The sequence below is a fragment of the Bactrocera dorsalis genome, chromosome 2 (assembly GCF_023373825.1).
Source record: "Bactrocera dorsalis isolate Fly_Bdor chromosome 2, ASM2337382v1, whole genome shotgun sequence".
Taxonomy (NCBI): Eukaryota; Metazoa; Arthropoda; class Insecta; order Diptera; family Tephritidae; genus Bactrocera; species Bactrocera dorsalis.
The window spans coordinates 27,121,684-27,142,893 of NC_064304.1; the positions used below are offsets into that span (position 1 = coordinate 27,121,684).

Below are 21,210 nucleotides of genomic sequence, written 5' to 3' on the forward strand. Positions count from 1 at the left end.
GATTCCACATTCATGGAGAACATTATAACAGTCTTTGTCTGAGAAGTTCCATCCAGCAGCCATCGGTTTCACCAGATTTGGCTCCGTGTGATTTCTATTTGTCCCCCACACTGAAACTGCCGCTCCGTGGAACCCGTTTTCAGTCGATCGAAGAGATAAAGCAATATTCGCTGAAGGAGCTGAAGATCTTACCAAAAAGCGCTTATGAAAAGTATTTCGAGGACTGGAAAAATCATTGGCATAAACGTGTTACATTTGGTAGGATAACTTTAAAGGAGACAAATAAATATTGATGAATAAATAAATATTTTGCGTTTTATTTACAATTCCCGGGTACTTTTTTATCACAATGTAAGTCATATTTAAAAATTCAAAATTGTGTCAATTTTTTGTTAATTTACGTAAAGATATTGTTTATTTTTACATACCTAATTCAATAATATGAGTGTATTCAATTAGTGGAAGTGCGGCTTAAACGTCAAGCTAAAAATAAAAACAACAAAAATAAAAGGAAAAACAGAATGAATGAATGAAATAAACCAAAAAATAATAATAAGACAATAAAAATAGAGAAATAGTTTGTAAATAATATATTAAAGAATCAGAAATATTACAACTTTTTTATTTTTTTGTTTCACCTTTATAAAAAAATTCCCAAAATATCATAAAACTATTAAAAATGAAACAAATACCACGAAAAGCCAAAATCAGATTTTACAGATTTAAGCCTACATCAAAATCATAAAAAATACCGAATAACACATAATAAATCGAGTACTGAAGATGTGTGAGATAACTTTGGTTTCCGATAGCTCTTCGAGTGTTGATAAAACTTATATTCCCGAGCTTCTTTCATAGTTAAACAGGCACATGTTGCTTAAATTAGATTTTTTCATATTTCGATAGGCATAAATAAAATCATAAATGAGAATACTAAAATTCAAATACTACTAAATTTAAAAGCAATATCTCAAAAAGTATTTGAGTTAGCCTTCTAAAGTGTAGCAGCTCCGCCAGTTTCTCTTTAAAGTATTTTTTTCAAAGCAGCAATTTTCGTATTTGCTATCGTGATTTCTCGGAGACGAAGCAATCGATAGGCTTTCTGTACGTTTTGTTTAAATTTGTCCCTGTCCAATAGATGGCGCTCCTATAATTAAATCCATATGAAAATATCAAAAACAACTCCACAAAATAATTTTAGATGACCGTAAAGTGAAGTTGTTCGAAATAGCAGGCACTCTAAATACGTATGTATATCAACTGAACGTATAGATCATATCATTCAAGGATATTTGGGAGTGAGAAAGCTCTATGCGAAGTGGCTGCCGTGCGAGCTCACATTTGACCAAAAGCAATGACGAGTTGATGATTCAAAGTAGTAGATGTTCAAGCATAATAAACCGAAGTTTTTGCAGCGATATGTGACAATGGATAAAGCATGGCTCAATCAGTTCATTCCTAAGTCCATTCGTTAGACATCCTAGTGAACTGCACACGATGAACCCGCTCCAAAGCGTGAAAAAACACAAAAGTCGGCTGGCAAAGTTATGGTGTCTATATTTTGAGATGCGCACGGAATAGTTTTTAATGAAAAGGACTATAAACAGCGACTATTTTATAGTGTTAGTGAACCGTTTGAAGGATGAATTCGCCGAAAAATCCGCGTTTTTGAAGAAAACAAAAGTGCTGTTTCACCAAGACCATACACCGTGTCACAAGCCAGTGAAATCCATCAATTGTGCTTCGAATTGCTTCCGCATCCATTCTCCAAATCTGGCTCCGAGCAACTATTACCTGTTTTCAGATATCAAGCGAACGACTCGTTGAGAAGAAATCTTCGTCGGATGAAGAGGTGATCGCCAAAACTGATGCCTATTTTGAAGCAAAGAACAATCGTACTAAGAATATGGTATCAAAAAGTTGGAGGCTCGCTATAATCAGTGTATTAGCCGTGAAGGGAATTATTTTGCCAAAAAGATGTGTTTTACTAGGGTAGGGCTGGAACTTTTCAATTAATCCGTTATCCACCGAGAGTAAGGAGGAGATCTCTTAAGCAATTAAACAATTAAATATAACTCTTTTTTATCCACCCTAATACTCGAACATATATGCGTCTCTATATCCATATGTATATTTCTACACATATAAAATATATATATATATATATGTATGTATGTATGTGTTTAGTATATGCATATAAATGCAAATCTGCCACTGCCTGCACAATGCTACCGCGACTTACGCACGTGCGAATATACGCACCAACTATCGACCATAAAAAATCTCTCTGCGGATTACCGTTGAGCGATGGTGGAATGCGCAAACACACGCATACTCGTACGTCTCCGCCTTTCTGTGCCTTGCTGCTGCCATCGCAACTTTAAGTATCATATATGTATATATATGCATAATACACCTAATACTATTCAACTATAAACCATTCAGCACAAACCATTCCGCTATATTTTGTATATATATGTGTGTGTATGTGTGTTTTTGTGCAACAACGTAAAGTTCTGTAATTTCGTAATTTCGTCACGTACATTTACTTAACTTTACTTCATTCACTTCAGCGCTGCTGCTATTGTTATTGCTGTTTTTGTTGCCTTCACTTTGTGCATTCATCGAAAGCCACAAAGTTATTAGACACAGAAACTAAGAATGTGCTTGGTCGCACACGTTCGGTGCTGGTGGCACTGCTATTTCGGTGGCGTTGGGCAGACGCATTTCATTGGTTCACTCATTTCCCAAATACGGTTGGGTTAAAGTGAGCGAATGGATTATGCATTCAATAAAGAAGTGCGTAAACTCCTTAAGTGTCGGAGGAAATAAGAAAATATTTTATATATAGTGAAAATACAGTTATATCGAATATACATATATGCTTTTGTTATTAGTGTTAAATGGGTCATAATGGTATAAGAAATAAAATAATATTAGGCCTAAATTCGATTGGAACTAAATATAGATTTTTGAGGTTATGTTATTTGTGTAAGGTAAGTGATATGGATGGGTGGAGCACCAACAAATATTACATCCAAGACTTTTAAGTTTCGCATATTTGTCTTAAATTTTTATAAAATTGTCCCAGCTGCGACAATATTTTACGAAGAATATGTTTCAGGTTCCGAATATGCTATTCTGTATTATTTTTTTAGCCGACATCGCTTTGCTCTATGTGCTCTCTTTATAGTTCCAAGAAGATACGACGTTTTCGAGTCACATTTTGTTCAGCGATGATGCTCATTTTTGGCTCACTGCATATGTGAACAAGCAAAATTTGCCACATTTGGGAAGACGGGCAGACTTTGGAGCAAAACATTACGTGTGTCATTCACCAGGTACCAGTCGGAATGCTCGAACGAGTCATCGAAAATTGGTCTGAACAGATGGAACATCAGAGACCTAGCCGCGGTCAACATTTGAAAGAGATAATTTTCAAAAAATAAATTCAATTCAATTGCGTTCTTCGAGTTTTTTCTTTAAAAAAGTAGGAAACATCGAAATGGATCACCCTTTAGTAAAGTGAATGACCAAATTGTAGTTAGAATTTATTATTTTAGAAAATTTGAAATCTTAAAATGACAAAAGAAAATAAATCGGTGGCGTTTCTTAATTTTTTTAATGGAATAAAGTGTCGAATAACAGAAATATATATTTTTGGAGAAAATACAAATAATTGCTCTCAAATGCTTGCCAATTCGAAGCTTAGTAATATTTTTGTGTTATCCACTTTTTCGTTTTTTGGGTTCCGTGAATGTAATGAGAAACTTTACTTCGTACATACTTACATATGTCTCGAAAGAAATATATTATCCTTATTACACACTTTTGATACCGATAAGCTCTCGCTACTTTCTACTCACTTGTTACCACATTCATTGAAGTATGAACGCTTCAGTCGCGATTAGTTGCAACATAAAATATGCATTTGATTCGCGCAAATGGATTATTTACGCACACCACCTCATACAAATACCAGCCACTAACCGGCAAAACACTTTAACACTTCCAATATTTACCTCATAGCACTTACTGAATCGTTGCACACATACATTGAAGTGAGTGACAAGTATATATAGAAAGGAGTTCACACTTACACACACACGCGCACCTCTTTGATATGAAGGATGTGCTCACACAAAAGCTTATAAGGAAAATATGAATAAAAGGCACACACAAAGTCACTTTGGCGCAGGTAAACACTAGTCAAACCATTAAATGGCATGCAAGAGGATAAAGGTGAAAAGATAAAATCGAAAAGTTTGCCAAGTGAGTGTAAACAACGGACGAGCATGGCGTGAATTCCTTCAAAAGTCGACAAGAAAAATGGTGGTGACGCTCGCTGTGCAGATGTGTATGTGTGTTTTAACCACTCGAGTGCAAATACGTCGTCGTTGGCGGTTGAAGCCTCTTCGTTGTGGTCTGTCTGTCTGTTTGAGTTTTAATAAAATATTGAAGCATTGAATGCTTTGGAAAGGTGCAAATAGTTTAGCAGCTGATGTGACTACAGATAGACGCTAATGCAAGTGAACATTAATGCCAACACGCGACTGTATGTTAGACTACATACATATATGCATATGAAAGTGCCATTGGGAGTGTTCGAAAAGCGTGTTTATGTGGAAATATTCGAAGACCATAATTTCGCTGATTTTGTTTTGCTGAGCGATTTTCGGTGGGCAGTTCGTGGGAAATAGATATTTGGGCTTTTTCAATAAGCTACTTAATGCCTAACTTTCAGACATACCACTCGCAATACCATACAACAGTTATTGCAGAAGCTCTTTTGAGAGAGAAGAAGAAGAGAATAATGAACACCTTCTATGCGAATGCAAGGCTTTGTATAGGAAAATAATCGAGGCCGAGATGATGACGATGTCTCCGAAGTTCCACAACTATATTCTTTTCTCAATAATGTACAGAGCAAAATGTGTATCTTTTTGCTCTAGCTAAGTGTAGTATTTAAGAGATGACCAGAGATAGCATATGATCTCAACATCGCTTATAGAACCACTCCAAACTTTTGGTGAATATTTTGGGTATGAAGGGAATAAGTATCCAAATAGATGGGTCAAAACTTGATAACTGAGTATGAGGTGGTGTCCTTTCACCAAAATTAGATACCAGAATCGCTTTTCGATTATCGACTATCAGACCAAACCCGCATTGAGTTAGTACATAGTTATATCCGTGGTAACTGGTAGGCAAATGAACTAGCCAGATAAGCACGGTGGTAAAGTTCAGATAAGTTGTCATAGAAATCATCCAACGATAGGCCTAGGAAACGTTAGACGAGGTCGGATCATAGGGCGAGGGGTGATACATGTGCAGGGTTAGTTGGGCATGCAAAGAGGTGTTTAAAGTCATGGTATGTCGGGGACGATTCTGGATAAGTAGTATTTTAAACTACTACAGTATTCAAAGCGGAGCTGCGCAAGATTCACTCAAGAGGTCAAGTGTATACTCCTTCGTCCAGTTTGTGAATATGGTTGCTGTGTATTTATTGGGATAGAGTGTTAAGCTCCGTAAGGTGAGGAAATGAGAAAGGTTTGGAGGCCATTTACTCTTGAGCACATGTCATCGTGATAGAAATTACCTCTAGTGGTTGAGGATGTTTCGAAATGTAGAAATTAAACAGCAATGGGAAGAGGACACCCACCTCCAGAACCCTCTTTTTCTTCTCAATTAAGATTTTTACCTGAAACAGTACAGATTATTGCCGACAGCTCTGATAGTTCATAGTCAACCTCTTCAATCCTGGAGGTTCCCAACTCTGCACTCAAAGCTTACTTACGCCGGTGGAGATAATGCAAGACTTCAGGTGCGCTATCCACTTTCTCCGCTTATGTTGATTTACCATTTGCCGAATCTCAAAATCGAGATGCTTCATTCGGAGATCACAGAAGTCGACAAGGCATAAGGTATCGCACTCATTAGCTAAAACAGCTGCTTCGGCTGGGAAATTGGCGCGGAGTTCCACGACTATTCTAGCCGGAATGAAGCGGACGGTAGCAGCTGCGATCACCTTGCGAAATTGACGTGTTCGCCGACGATACGATTAATGCAAATACCTCTTGATTCTTTACGCAGATTGTCGAATCGTCTATTTGCTCCGCCAGCTCCATCCCCCTACGATTATTTGGCAGGCAGGAATGCCAAAGATCGTGATACGTGAAATGGTTTTCACCACAAAGTAGCGCACCTATGTTCGGGTGATATCCTGTAGGGCAACATGTAACTGGGGAGGATATATATTTTCAAAATTTCGAGCTCGACATTGCCTGCCCGGATAACCACAACCAGACATTGAAAAGTAGTATCTCTGCAGTCGCTGTCGACATCGATAAAACGATATTTCACCCTGTTGTGCCGTATAAAGGCTACGCACCCATCATTACTTGGGTTCTTGGACCGCAGCTATCGGCGTTGCCAAAATGTCATACCAAATACGAGTATTAAACTCGACATATGTTTGTAAGTATATTAAGTTAGTTTTCGAACTCCCCACCACACGAGCTATGAAAGTCATATATGTATTCATACATATAATATATCTTTTGGTTGGAAGAATATTAACATTTGAGTGCTGCACTTTAGTTCACCAGCAACTTATTCACACATACTATATGCATAATATTGTACATATGTTGTATGCACTTATGTATATAGAAATATGCATATGAGTACGTGCCTATTCCAGCTACTTTCCTGTTAACGTGCGAGTAATGTACTGTTCTCTACGTGACAGCGTTTTTGGGGTCGCACGAAAAAGGGCAAAGGGACGCAGCGACTCATACAAGTAGTTTGTCAAACTGACTACGGCTAAGAGCGGCCGGCCGGTGCGGCGTGCTGCCCAAGCAAAGCTGGTAGAGAAGACAAGCGAAATGATGACTAAGACGAGTTGATTAACGCAACGGCACACACATACATACATATGTACATGTATACATGCATACAAACACATATGAGTGTATATATCTAATATTTATGTGTTTATTAATGTTAATTTTGCTAATCGTGTGTAAAACGACTTTGTTCCTATGTCTGTATGTGAGCACGTTGTGAATCGTTGATGAGGAATTCCTCAAATTATACAATTTTATTGTTGTTACTGCCATCCCGTTGTTTGTCATTTACCATTTTTGTTGTTTACAGTAATTGTGTAACTGTCAATTGCTGTGCTGTCAACGTCACCCAAATCAGCAATATTGTCAACACCATTTGCGGCTAATGTCGGCTGTGGTTTTGCCTATTATTTACATGACAGCAAAGGGTTAATGAACTGTGCACTGATTGCGCTTACACACGCACACAGGCACACTGACGGAAATAGATAAATGAGTTAATGTGTATGTGTGTGCATTTGGATTTGTGGCTGCATTTGACAGTATCGAATTATATTTATTGGCATTTATTCTTATTTTTGCATATTAAAATAGATGCAATGGTAAATATATACAATATGAAATATATGTAGGTATGTATTGGCTTAATAGGTTAACGATTCTCACACCATTTGTAATATAATTTACAATTTATATGCATTCGATGAGCTTTTTTCCATAAAAATAATTGAATTTCCGCACCATATTTTGCTATTTTAATTGAGTGAAATGCTATTTTCGCGTGGTGGCAAAATGTGATGAAAAAAATAATTAAATTTATTAGAATTTATATGAGGCGAGTGTGAAACATAAACATATATTTACATTAGAAAAAACTTTAAGAGATATTTTAATTCAATTTTTTCTTTTCACAGCGTATAGTATTAATATAAAATACCCAAATATGCAGCTTTAAAAAACTAAATGTGTAAACAAAAACAATAAATTTCAATACTAACAAAAAACGTTAACTTTGCTTACACCAAAGCTATAACACTCTTCACCAATAAAAAAAAAGTCCTTACAATAACTTTTAACGGCCAATTATGGCAGCTTGTGCAACAACTGAAGCCGCTCTAAGGGCTGATGAAAAGTTCCAAGAATATCCAACGTTTTCGAGCCAGGGTTTTTTCAGTGATGAGGCCCATTTCTGACTCAATGGGTATGTAAACAAGCAAAACCTGCCGCATTTAGGACGAGGAACAATCTGAAGAGATTCAAGAGCTGTCATTTCATCTAGAAAAAGCAACGGTTTCGTGTGGTTTGAGGGCCGGTGGATTCATCGGCCCATATTTCTTCGAATATGATGCCGGAGATAACATAACCGTCAATGGCGACCGTTATCGCGCCATGATAACCGACTATTTCTTACCTGATATTGAAGCTCGTGATCTCGCCGGTATTTTTTTTTCTACAAGACGGCGCCTCTTCCCACACATCGCATCAATCAATGGATGTATTGAGAAAACACTTCGCTGAGTAGATAATTTCACGTTTTGGGGCGATCGATGGGCCACTAAGATCGTGAGATTACACACGCTTTGACTTTTTTTGTGTGGATATATAAAGTCTTAAGCCTATGCGGACAATCCCGCTTCAATTCAAGCCTTGGAGCAAAACATCTTGAGTGTCATTAGTTACCAATCGAAATGCTAGAACGAGTCATCGAAAATCGAACTCAACGGATGGACCAACTGAGACGTAGCCTCAGCCAACATTTAAAAGAGATAATTTTCAAAAAATAAATACCAAAGAATTTTTTTTCGAATGATAATATACAGTCTTCATTACATACGGAACATCGAAATGGATCACTCTTAATAAGTGATCAGCATGACCTGTTGAGTAAATTTAGCTATTTCTCTTTCGATGTCCGTCCCTTCGTCTATCTGCATAGACGCAATCTAGTCTTTCAATTTTTGACATATCTTTCTGGAAATTTACAAATATCGTTTTCTCTTCTTTTCTGCTTTTGTTTCAGTCACTAATACAGTTTTGAAAGGCTGTTGCTCAATCGGAATCGGTTTAGATTTTCTGCCAGATAAGTAGTAATAGTTAAAAGTTCGTACGCAATGTCGACAATTCAGTGTGAATACAGAGTAATCCATGTGCGAAATCGAGACCGAAAGATAATAAGCCTCACCGACTCCTGAGTCAACGTGTGTATAAGCCCTTGGAGCAACCCGAAAGCGATATGCAGATCGTATAATTATTGGACATTTCAGAAGTATTTGTTAAAAGAAATAACTTTACCAGAAAACCGTCGAAACGATATTTATAGTAACAGATTTCAGTAATTCATTAAAGTCTAAAATGGATAACCTCTATAAAATATGAGGTAATGGTTCCTATAGCCCCATATACCTCATATAAAGATTTTCGAACTTCTGGGTGACTTCATGCTCGATATAATCACCAATATTCGAGTTATCTTAATAAAATTGAGAAAGCATGTTTTTTATAACGGTGCACATTTGTGCTTAGAATGCATAAAATCGGGTGGCCTAAATCTCATACACCTAACAAGTCATATACACCTGAAAGTACTCATCTTGCAAGTTCGGTTATATACTTACTTATTATATTTACCCTTAATAGGGTAGTTTGTAACACACAGATAGAAGCGTCGGAGACCCTATAAAGTATATATGTATATAAATGATTAGTATGAGCTGAGTAGATTTAGCCATGTCCGTCTGTCTGTCTACTATAGCATATAGCTTCCATACAAACTGAACGATCGGAATCAAGTTCTTGTATGGAAAGCTTTCACATTTGAAAATTTATCTTCGCAAAAATTGGCACAGGTTGTTTTCTAGGGTCACAATGTAATCTCCGAAGAAATTGTTCAGATCGGCTTGCTATAGCATATAGCTTCCATACAAACTGAACGATCGGAAAAATGTTCTTGTATGGAAAACTTTTGCATTTTACGTGGTATCCTCACGAAATTTGACGTGGATTACTGCTTAAGGTAATACGAGGGCTGCTATATATATTTTTGGGTTAGGCAACACTAAGTGTTGCCAAGTGCAATCTGACATTTCGACGTGGGTGCATCGATGAACTAAAATCTTTGTATGGCTATAAAGCACCATCCTATAGCACTGTGAAAAACTGTTACAACGAATTCAATCATGGCCGACGCTCGTTCAAAGACGAATTCAGTGAAGGTCGTCCAAAACAGCCGTTGTGCCAGAAAACGTAAACTGATAATGCAAGACCGTCATGTAACATATCTTCAGATAGAGGCATGCCTATACATTCGATATTGCATGAACACCTGGCCGTAAAAAAGGTTTGTTCTCGTTGGATCCCGCACAATTTGACAATCGCTCAAAAAAAACTCGTGTGGATTGGTGTAAATAAATGCTAAAAAAATACGATCGCGGTGCTTCAAAAGACGTTTATAAAATCGTCATAGGTGACGAATCATGGATCTATGCGTATAAGCCCGAAACAAAACAGCAATCGACCGTATGGGTCTTCCAAGACCAGCCAAATCCCACGAAAAAAAAAACCATTTTCGTTGATAAATATGCCTATTTACATTATTAGGCCAGAAATATATATAGCAGGCCTCGTATTCAATTGCGTCACAAATTTTTTTCTGCATTAAATATTGCAAGTCTAACGAACAAAGTTTATTTTAGCAAAAATAAAATCAATATTCCATACTCATTCATATTTTATTAGGCGAGAGTGACAGCTGGTACTAAGGTTTTCTAAGTAAAAAGTATATAAATAATTTATATAAATAATTGTAGATACATACATATGTATATTATATAAATTCCAAATTACTAAATTAATACGAGTATATCATTCGTTTCAAATAATTGTTTCGATTTTTCATAATTATTCGACAGCAATAGAAGATTAATTTCGCATGCACAAAGCATTAATTATATGGCAGAAGCCTGGCCTTAAATGAAAATATGTATATAGTATACATATATAGTAAGTATATGTATGTATCGGAGTAAAAAATTTGCAAACTCTTTTTCATACAAACACATGTACATATATGGACAAGTGCAAAAAAGTTATTATTCGCATGGCAAATTTAAATTGTCATTTGCATTCCCCACCGCAGCAAGCTCTGCCAGTGAAAAGTCATAAAAAGAGGCGAAGGCAACACGCGTGCCTCACGCTCTATACTAAAACGTATCACTATTTGGCAAACATCTTGTGCAAATATGTACATACAGGTACATATATATGTACATATATATATATATACAAGTATGTACCTTTGTATAACTATATAACTACTTCCGTTTGAGTGATAGTTTCGTTTACGGGTACTTGAACCTGAAATTATGTCATCAACAAATATTTATTCACTTACGCTGCGATTGTTTTCAGCAGAAAAAAAAACTAATATAAACGCAAAAAACATAAAAAATCACAAGTCAATTTATAAAAGCTGTCGCCTCTACAAGTAATAAATCGCATCTCTCTGACAGCTAAATGAAATATAGCAATTCTAATCGCTAGGTGAACATACTATGTATTAGTATATGTAAAGGGTGATTTTTTAAGAGCTTGATAACTTTTTTAAAAAAAAAAATGCATAAAATTTGCAAAATCTCATCGGTTCTTTATTTGAAACGTTATATTGGTTCATGACATTTACTTTTTGAAGTTAATTTCATTTAAATTTTTTCCGCGGCTGCGTGTTAGGTGGTCCATGCGGAAATTCCAATTTTGGGCAACTTTTTCTAGCATTTCGGCCGGAATAGCACGAATTTCTTCGGAAATGTTGTCTTCCAAAGCTGGAATAGTTGCTGGCTTATTTCTGTAGACTTTAGACTTGACGTAGCCCCACAAAAAATAGTCTAAAGGCGTTAAATCGCATGATCTTGGTGGCCAACTTACGGGTCCATTTCTTGAGATGAATTGTTGTCCGAAGTTTTCCCTCAAAATGGCCATAGAATCGCGAGCTGTGTGGCATGTAGCGCCATCTTGTTGAAACCACATGTCAACCAAGTTCAGTTCTTCCATTTTTGGCAACAAAAAGTTTGTTAGCATCGAACGATAGCGATCGCCATTCACCGTAACGTTGCGTCCAACAGCATCTTTGAAAAAATACGGTCCAATGATTCCACCAGCGTACAAACCACACCAAACAGTGCATTTTTCGGGATGCATGGGCAGTTCTTGAACGGCTTCTGGTTGCTCTTCACCCCAAATGCGGCAATTTTGCTTATTTACGTAGCCATTCAACCAGAAATGAGAAATGATATGTAGACCATAAATCGGACGTAAAGCGCGAAACACATTTCGAACCGAACACTGATTTTGGTAATAAAATTCAATGATTTGCAAGCGTTGCTCGTTAGTAAGTCTATTCATGATGAAATGTCAAAGCATACTGAGCATCTTTCTCTTTGACACCATGTCTGAAATCCCACGTGATCTGTCAAATACTAATGGATGAAAATCCTAACCTCAAAAAAATCACCCGTTATTAGTATTAGTATTAGTGTTCGATTTCGATTTCTATGTCTATGTCTCCCATTTATTTATTTTGTAAAAGAGTGTGAAAGATATTTATTGATAGTTGGAGCTCAGGTATTTGTTTGCTGAAGTGAAAATATTTTGTTTATCTGCTACTCTTTAAAAATATTTTTCCAGAGATTAGCAGTGCTGGTGTACTGAATAGTTGAAAGTACGTACTGAAAGTTTCTCTTTCAATAACTGAGTTATCAAGCTTAATTGGCTATGGAGTACATGATAGTAGAACACACCAGATTCAGTGGAGGTATTTTATCTATAATTTACTCAATGAATTAGTGCCTATGCGCAGGATATATCAAGTATGCCCAATAAGAATACGTCGGAGACCCCATATAGTATATAAAGTACATATTTAACTGATCCACGAGAGTCTCCGAGCACCAAGAGAGTCAGAACAAACATTTTCGCCCGACGTGTTTCTGCGAGTGTGAAACTCGGTAAATCTGCGACAGAGACGTTTGTTATCATCAAGCAGGCTTACCCAGATGTTGCTTTTGCAAGAAGTGGTGTCTTCAGGTGGCACCAGATCTTTTTGGAGGGCCGGGAGGAGGTCGCTGATGAAGACTGGAAGAATGAGCCAATCTAAAATGAAAACGATACTCATAGTCATGATGTGGCCCCCGGACCTTTTTTCTTTCCTTGCCTGAAAAGGCGGATGAAAAGGGATCCAAGCAGCATGCACCTTGGATTCGAGGGTATACCGGAGAATGCCTTCCGTGACGCCTTCAATAGGAAATCGCGCTGGCGGCGTTGCATTACCGCTGAAGAAGCTTATTGTCAAAGTTTTTAGAGATTTCCCTCGTATTACTTTCCGAACAAACCCCGTAGCTGTCATTTTATATTTGTTCATTATTGTTTGGCATTTTATCATGGAAAGACTTACGCCTGAGCAACGTTTACAAATCGTTCAACTTCATTACGAAAATTCACGTTCTGTAAAGAATGTGTGTCGTGATCTCGACGACATTTGGTTTCAACAAGACGTTGCCATCAATCTTTGAATTTATTAAACGGTTATATGGGTTTACGGGTTTCAAAAAATCGATTTTTTGATTGTCTTATTAAATTCTACAACATCTCTAGAATAGTGTCCTTAATATTCAAGTTGAACCGAGTAATAGTTTCGGAGATAAAGATACAGATATACTAATGTTTCGAAATTTTCTCTGAAATTTTCTCTGCCAAAAATCCAATCCTCCGTCCAGTTCTAAGTTAAGGTTTTAACTAAACATATATTTTTTCACTTTAGATCATCCTGTAAGGAGTTATCCTGCCAACGAGGGGTCATCGGAAATGGCGTCGCAATGGACGAGCTTAAAATGTTTTTTTCCAAAAAATTTCACATTTTCGTTGTAAGTGTAAGTATGTTTGAAACAATAAAAGATTATAATAAAATAAATAGTTTTTTATGTAAGAAAAAATTGTTGAGAAAAGGCTGGAAAGGAAATGAGGTTACACTGGTATAGCCCCTTAAGTTTTTCGATTTTCAGTAACTCCACAATAACACCCGAAAATAATGACTAAAAAACCAATAATTTTGCATTGAAAACATGAAACTGAAATATTTCGAAACTAATCTTTCAAATATCAAAACCTACACTCGAAATTTCCAGCATTTCTCGCTTCTAATAAAATTCCTACGTATGCGACTGCCTCACCCAGCGTTTTTCTCATATTTTTGTCTACATCTCGACTCAAACTCACAACAAGCCCATCAAATTGCAGTCATGCATTGTGATAGTTGACACGTGCAAGCTGCGCTCTGGGAGAAAAACAACAACATACAAATTAAAAACAAATTCGAAAACCGCAAACATTTAGCTGAATTTGCACAAAAACGCCCAGCGGGGCAGCGCTGACAAGCGAACACTTGTGAGCAAAGTAAATGCAGCGAACTATGCAAAACAACAAAAAAAAAATTAAGAAAATTAAAATAAAATTAAAATAAAATGTGTTTTGCCAAAACAAAATTGAAAAATGCTAATGCAGGCGATTTACATTGTGTAGGAGCAACTACAAACAGAGACATGAGCGAGTGCAGTCATATACAGTTACAGCAATTTATACGCGAGACACATTTTGGCATGCCCACGAACAATAGCGCTCATGTAAATGTATACACAGCCGTTTGTTTGTTTGTCAGTGCTTGAGTTTGTTTTGGAAACAGTTTTGGTAAGCTCTGCGAGTTTCTGTGGCGAAGGTGTCAAAATTATATGCATGCAACACGAGGCGTTGCAATTTAATCGCCATTAAAATGCAATGTGAATTGTGAATGTCAAAATGTAGCGACAATAACGAGGCAACACGATCAAAAAGTGACCGTTTGAAATTAACGAAGCGTAAAATTTGAATGCGAATGCAACGCGAATCGCGATGAAAATCACATCAATGCCGTATCACAGACAGGCTGCAGTTCGTTGAAATTATGAAATGTAGTATATAAGTATACATATGTACAGTGGCAAAATATACAAAATTTTGAGAAAAACCTAAAATAAAATCCAAGTAACTCGATCTTCAACGAACAACTTTCTAAAGTTCTCAATGTTAGAAAAATTAAATAATATATAATGGTTCTAAAACTATATTCTTGGGATTTGCCAAGATATGCCGTATTATGCCTTTGTTTCATAAATCTTCCGCAGAACCTTTCTCTCGGAAACTGACTTATAGAGTGTGGGTTTTGTTCGTCGAGAGAGAACTCTACCTTTCAATTGTCTACTCAGTCCAAAGTAGCACCTGCTGGCAACAGTTATTCTGTGTTGGATTTCGAAGTCGTTGTTGGTGTTAATGCTGGTTCCAAGATAGACGAAATTATCAACGACTTCGAAGTTATGACTATCAACAGTGATTTGCAAGGCAAATCGCGAGTGCGGTGACTCTTTGTTTGATAACAGGAGATACTTCATCTTGCACTCGTTCACTACCAGACTAGACTTTTTCATTCAAATATGTATATCAGACTTTCTGCATGAAAAAGTATTTTCACGTCGACATCTTTTTCATTAGTTCAATATGAAGAAAATCCTAGCCGAGCGTCTTTATTTGGCATGATCTAAAAGTGGCGATTTTGACTTACATAGAAGCCGATGCATTTTCTGAGCGGCCAAAAAAACGTTAAGATTAAGAACGGGAAGCACTACTCAATGAAAATTGTCTGCAAATACAAGAAGAGCTCCCAACACCTTTAGAAGTCACTGAAGCAGACATTACAAAAGGTTTAAAAGTATCCGAACAACGTTAAAATCAATCGCGTTTACAGCGAATTGTAACTGGTGATGAAACAAGTAAGGAAGGGCCAAGTTCGGGTGTCACCGAACATTTTATACTCTCGCATGATAAAGTGATAATCGAGATTTCATTATCCGTCATTTACATATTTGTTTATTTTGGTTCATAATGTATATATTGTATTATACAGAGAAGGCATCAGATGGAATTCAAAATAGCGTTATATCGGAAGAAGGCGTGGTTGTGAACCGATTTCGCCCATATTTCGTACATATCATCAGGGTGTTAAGAAAATATTATATACCAAATTTCATTGAGATCGGTCGAGTACTTCCTGAGATATGGTTTTTGGTCCATAAGTGGGCGACGCCACGCCCATTTTCAATTTTTAAAAAAAGCCTGGGTGCAGCTTTCTTTTTCCGTAAAATTTAGTGTTTCTGACGTTTTTTGTTAGTCGGTTAACGCACTTTTAGTGATTTTCAACATAACCTTTGTATGGGAGGTGGGCGTGGTTATTATCCGATTTCTTCCATTTTTGAACTGTATATGGAAATACCTGAAGGAAACGACTATATAGAGTTTGGTTGACATAGCTATAGTAGTTTCCGAGATATGTACAAAAAACTTAGTAGGGGGCGGGGCCACGCCCACTTTTCCAAAAAAATTAAATTAAAATATGCCCCTCCCTAATGCGATGGTTTGTGCCAAATTTCACTTTAATATCTTTATTTATGGCTTAGTTATGACACTTTATAGGATTTCGGTTTCCGCCATTTTGTGGGCGTGGCAGTGGGCCGATTTTGCCCATCTTCGAACTTAACCTTCTTATGGAGCCAAGAAATACGTGTACCAAGTTTCATCATGATATCTCAATTTTTACTCAAGTTACAGCTTGCACGGACGGACGGACGGACAGACAGACATCCGGATTTCAACTCTACTCGTCACCCTGATCACTTTGTTATATATAACCCTATATCTGACTCTTTTAGTTTCAGGACTTACAAACAACCGTTATGTGAACAAAACTTAAATACTCTCTTTAGCAACTTTGTTGCGAGAGTATAAAAATTATCCATTAGAAAATTCCAAAACCCAAAAAATCATATGTGGAACTTGGAAACCAGCCAAATAAACGGCAAAGCCGAATATCAATGACGCCAACGTAATGCTCTGTATGTCATGGGATCAGAAAGTCTTGCTCTATTACGAGCATCTAAAACCGGTTGAAATCATTAATGAAAAACGCTGCTAACAACAACTCATCAAATTGATGCGAGTGAAAGATGATGTGCTGAAAGATGTTCGAAATTTGCGACTACACACTAGAAAAAAATTTCCCATCATGTCATCATTGCTTCAAGTTGCAATACAAGTTAAAAAATATTTCGAAAACAGTGGCTGGTAAGTTTTGCCTCACCCTTCTTCCAGCCTAGATCTTGCCTCTACTAATTACCCTTGCTTCGATCAGTGCAGAACGACTCCACTTGATAATGGCTCACATCAGAAAAGCGTATCAAAAACTGCCTTAATTGTTTGCGTGGAGGAAGATGAGCTTTCTTCTCGACTGCAAGCTAAAGTTACAACGTATAAACCGCGTTATAACTTTGTGATTTGCTCAAAGCGCTATGGCGATACATGTGGCATTCGAAATCTACCCTAGAAGTTTGACAGCTCAAAAGACCGATCCATATGATCGCCATCTCAGGATTAGCATCGTACCTAAAATCTCCGCTGTGACTGATCATTTCAAATTACACCTTTTCTATTCACTCTGAGTACAGATCGTAGAATAATCTGTAAATATAAAATACACTATAAAGGGTGATTCAAGTAGAAGTACGTCTTTCAATAGTCTTTTTTGACAGCAGTGACTATTTGATGACTGAAATTTAAATTCGTGATCACGGCGACATTTGGTTTCAACAAGACGGCGCCACACACCGCACATCGCATCAACCAAAGAACTTATTAAGAGTTCACTTCGGTGAGCAGATAATGTCAAGTTTTGGGCCGGTGAGAATATGTAAAGTTTATGCAGACAATCCGGCTTCGATTCAGGTCTTGGAGCCAAAAAATGTTGATAACAAACATTTCTCAATAAGTTTCTGTGTTTTTTCTTTTAAAAGTAGAGAATATCGAAATGGATCACCCTTTAATTTAGAGAACGGATATGTATATCTAAATAAAAAGCATTGCCATTATTCTTAAATGTTAAACAAAACTACTTCAAAACATTTTGTAACACCCTATATCAAATGTAAGTAACATATACATATGTACTAGAGTCATTTATATAATTTCTGAAAAAACGAATATTATATTGAATCACCTGTCATGCAATATGCACTTGTTTGGGCGTACACTTGTAATTCCCAGCCAAATTTGGACCAACAATAAAAAGCAAGAATTCTATCTATCGAAAGCCATGAATTACACTTGAGCACGAGTTCAATCACTTGAAAATATTTTAGCGCTAAATTAACGAAAAACATGCGTACACACATACATACATATATAAAATCTATAAATAATATCAAAATTCTCAAACTAAGTTAAATTGCATAAATAAATCAGAAACATGTCAGCAGCAGATCGGAAAAAGTCACATCATCGCATTACAATAGCAACAGCAACACACACTGAAATCTATTCTCCCAAAATTCAATCAATCAATTTGCTGCATTGTGACATTTAGCGATTTGTATTTTTGATTGTATAAGTAGTGCGTGTGTGTGTGTGTGTGTGTGTGTGTGTTTGTTTGTATGCACCACCCACAATAATATTTGCACACGCATTAGCATCTAAATTGTGCGGCTTGTCAATTTCGTTTTAAAATCTGACAATCGCGTTTCATCATACTCCCGCTCTCCCCCTCTCCCGCTCTCGCAGCTACGCTTCGCTCGGTTGGCGGCTTGTATTGTTTAATTGGCGTAAATAAGAAAGCTTTGTTTGCAGCATAAATACTTGTAAATTGTTGTGTTAACTATCTGCTTTGATTTCTAGATAATACTGCATGCTTTGTTAAGCCGATTTAACATACATAAGTACATATTTATATACTCGTGTGTGTTTTTGTACGTATGTGTGTGTGAATGATAGATTTTTTAAAAGCCGATCGGTTGCTTGGTGATGTGGAACTTTTGATTTGAGAAAAAATTGCTGCCAATTAAAATTTTTTAAGGCTTATGATTGATGTGTTATGTAACGGTTATGTGTGTGACTTTGCAATATTTCATGGCGAGAGTTTAAATTCTAAATTTCTTGGTAAATTTCGAATTTGAGACCCTAAAAACCTTTTTGTTGAAGCAGATAGTGGTAGATGTGGTAGATTAGTGAGGTAAGTAAGTAATCCGGCGGTAATCTAGTAGAATAATGCTAATATAATTACACAGAACCGAATTCGTTATAAGAACAACCGGTTTCAAAGCATAGCTCTAATATGAACTGCCTCACACCGACCCATATAAATTTATTATATATTTGACACAGAGGCGTCCTTCGAGACCTGAAGAAGCTACTACTCATGTCTGAGGTATGCGCTTGGAAGTAACTGACAAATGAGCAAACCTATAAGAACTCCGTAAAGACAGTAGCTTCTGCGAGAACATTGTCTCATGATAAGAATACAAAGAAGAAAAATTAGTACCGTTCAATTTTTGTTTGGTTGTCTGAACTGAGATCTTCATTGGCACAAATTTAGTTCAACTGTGTGATATTAGTCTTCGAACTATTTTCATTAAAGCGAAATATTAGCGACAAAAATATTAGAAATGTAAAGCAAAAAGATTTTTATTTTCTGCAGTATCTTTAATTTAGAGATGTAGTGCAGGTCGCCTCCAAGTTGGTGCATTCTGGGTAACGCTTAATGGCCAGCGGCTTTAATGGCCTTTAAACTCCTGGATAAAACTGTATTACGAGTAAGATTAGCTCTTTCAGGTTTTGGTAGAACCCTGGGCTGGTGTTTGCGGCATTCAAACACCTGAGTATGTTGGAGTGACACTCATCAGAAATGGATGACCCAACCGCCCCCGTTCCATTAAAACCTTGGCAAGCCAATGAGTACGTTAAAAGGTGACTAAGAGAAGTGAAGGGATATCGAAACCGACAACCAGATCTGTCACGAGTGGGAGTGCTGCAACTGGGACGACGAAACCGTCGCTGGCAAAATGCAGCAACAATACCAATTTCCCAGTAGGAATTTCGACATCAGGCCATTGCACGAGTAATAGGATAGGGGAAGCCGGTAGAATCCCACCTGCAAGCGACGTGAGTAAAGTCTTCATATATGGCGGAATCGCCAGCACTATTAAAGGAAACTCTGTTAGGCTCATGAAAGGCTTTACAAAGGGCAGAAGCAAATCAGCGCTAGCCAGGAAGCTGAAGCCAGGCCGCCGCTTGTCGGCCAAAATTGCAGAAGGCTAGGGTGAACGGGCGGTCAGGCATCTGAGCAGCATGCTAATACCATCGAGTGGGCCATGAGAGTGCTGAGCGAGAGCGAAGACGATAGAGCAAGATCGGATGTAACTGAAGCTAACCCAGCGATTAAGCGAAAAACGTCGAATGTGAGAAAAGCCTTCCTTAGTAAAAGACTGCGAAACAGGAGCTTCGACAACCCTTAACGAAATCGCTTGGCGTGTTCGACCGCAGCAGGGAAGATGGTGCCTGCCATCTTCCGCGAAGAATGAAAGAAAGTGGCGGCAACCGAACTGAATTAACCCCCACCGGGCAAAATGACTTAAGCCCCACCAATTTCTTAGTGAATCTTTCCCCACCAAAAATGACGGAATCCCCACGAAAAAAAAAAATGAATTAAACCCCACGAAAATGATTTTATCCCCACCAATCGAAAAAAAAAGAATTAATCCCCACGAAAATGACTTTAGCCCCACTTTCCGCCATTTTTAATTTTGTTGTAAAATTGGTGGGGCTTAAGTCATTTTGCCCGGTGGGGGTTAATTCAGTGGGGGCTAATTCATACACCCAAGTGGACCTACCACTTCACCATACCATAGTGATCGCTAGTTCTCAGCTGAACCTTCCTCAGCGAACGAGATTGATGAAATCCTCAGATACGGCAACCCCTCACTACCTACGCATGACTGGAGGGTATTGAGGCTGGAGAGTCCCAGAAACGATATCGGCAGGCTCTGATTCTGCTAAAAGTGGAGTCCGTCGGTCCTCTCAATAAAACTAAGGAAGCTATAAGCTATGAGTTGGAAAGGGTGGTTTTTAGGATACTCTCCATGGATGCAAAAGCTGATGGCGCTCTGAATAGAAACTCTATCCATGAACATTTCCCGTTTACGGATATTTTCAGCGCCTAGGCAAAAAGGGAGTTGTCAGATTTCTCAGATGTCTTGGAAAAATTATACAAAACTTTACAATAATCACTAAATACCATTAGGATGGACTGAATCTGTACAAAATGGAGAAAGTAGAAATGTTGCGGGCTTGAAAATGTATGAAGACTTGAATACTTGTTTGTGGTACAGAGTATCGTAGTTAGAACATATGTGGCTTGTAACTCTACAAAAATAGGCGTGATTCCTCTAGTTTTAACAACCAT

General features: G+C 37.4%; 1 protein-coding gene across 4 annotated transcripts in view; it reads right to left on the reverse strand.

The window, feature by feature from the left end:
- Positions 1 to 21,210, reverse strand: part of LOC105234237 (uncharacterized) — a 276,684-nt gene that overhangs the window by 105,343 nt on the left and 150,131 nt on the right. Inside the window, exon 2 of one of the 4 annotated variants that reach the window (XM_049448651.1) lies at positions 429 to 483. The exons of the other annotated variants lie outside the window; for them this stretch is intronic. The gene's annotated coding sequence lies outside the window, so the exon portion shown is untranslated. The remainder of the gene's footprint in view (positions 1 to 428; positions 484 to 21,210) is intronic. 4 annotated transcript variants of the gene reach the window in all.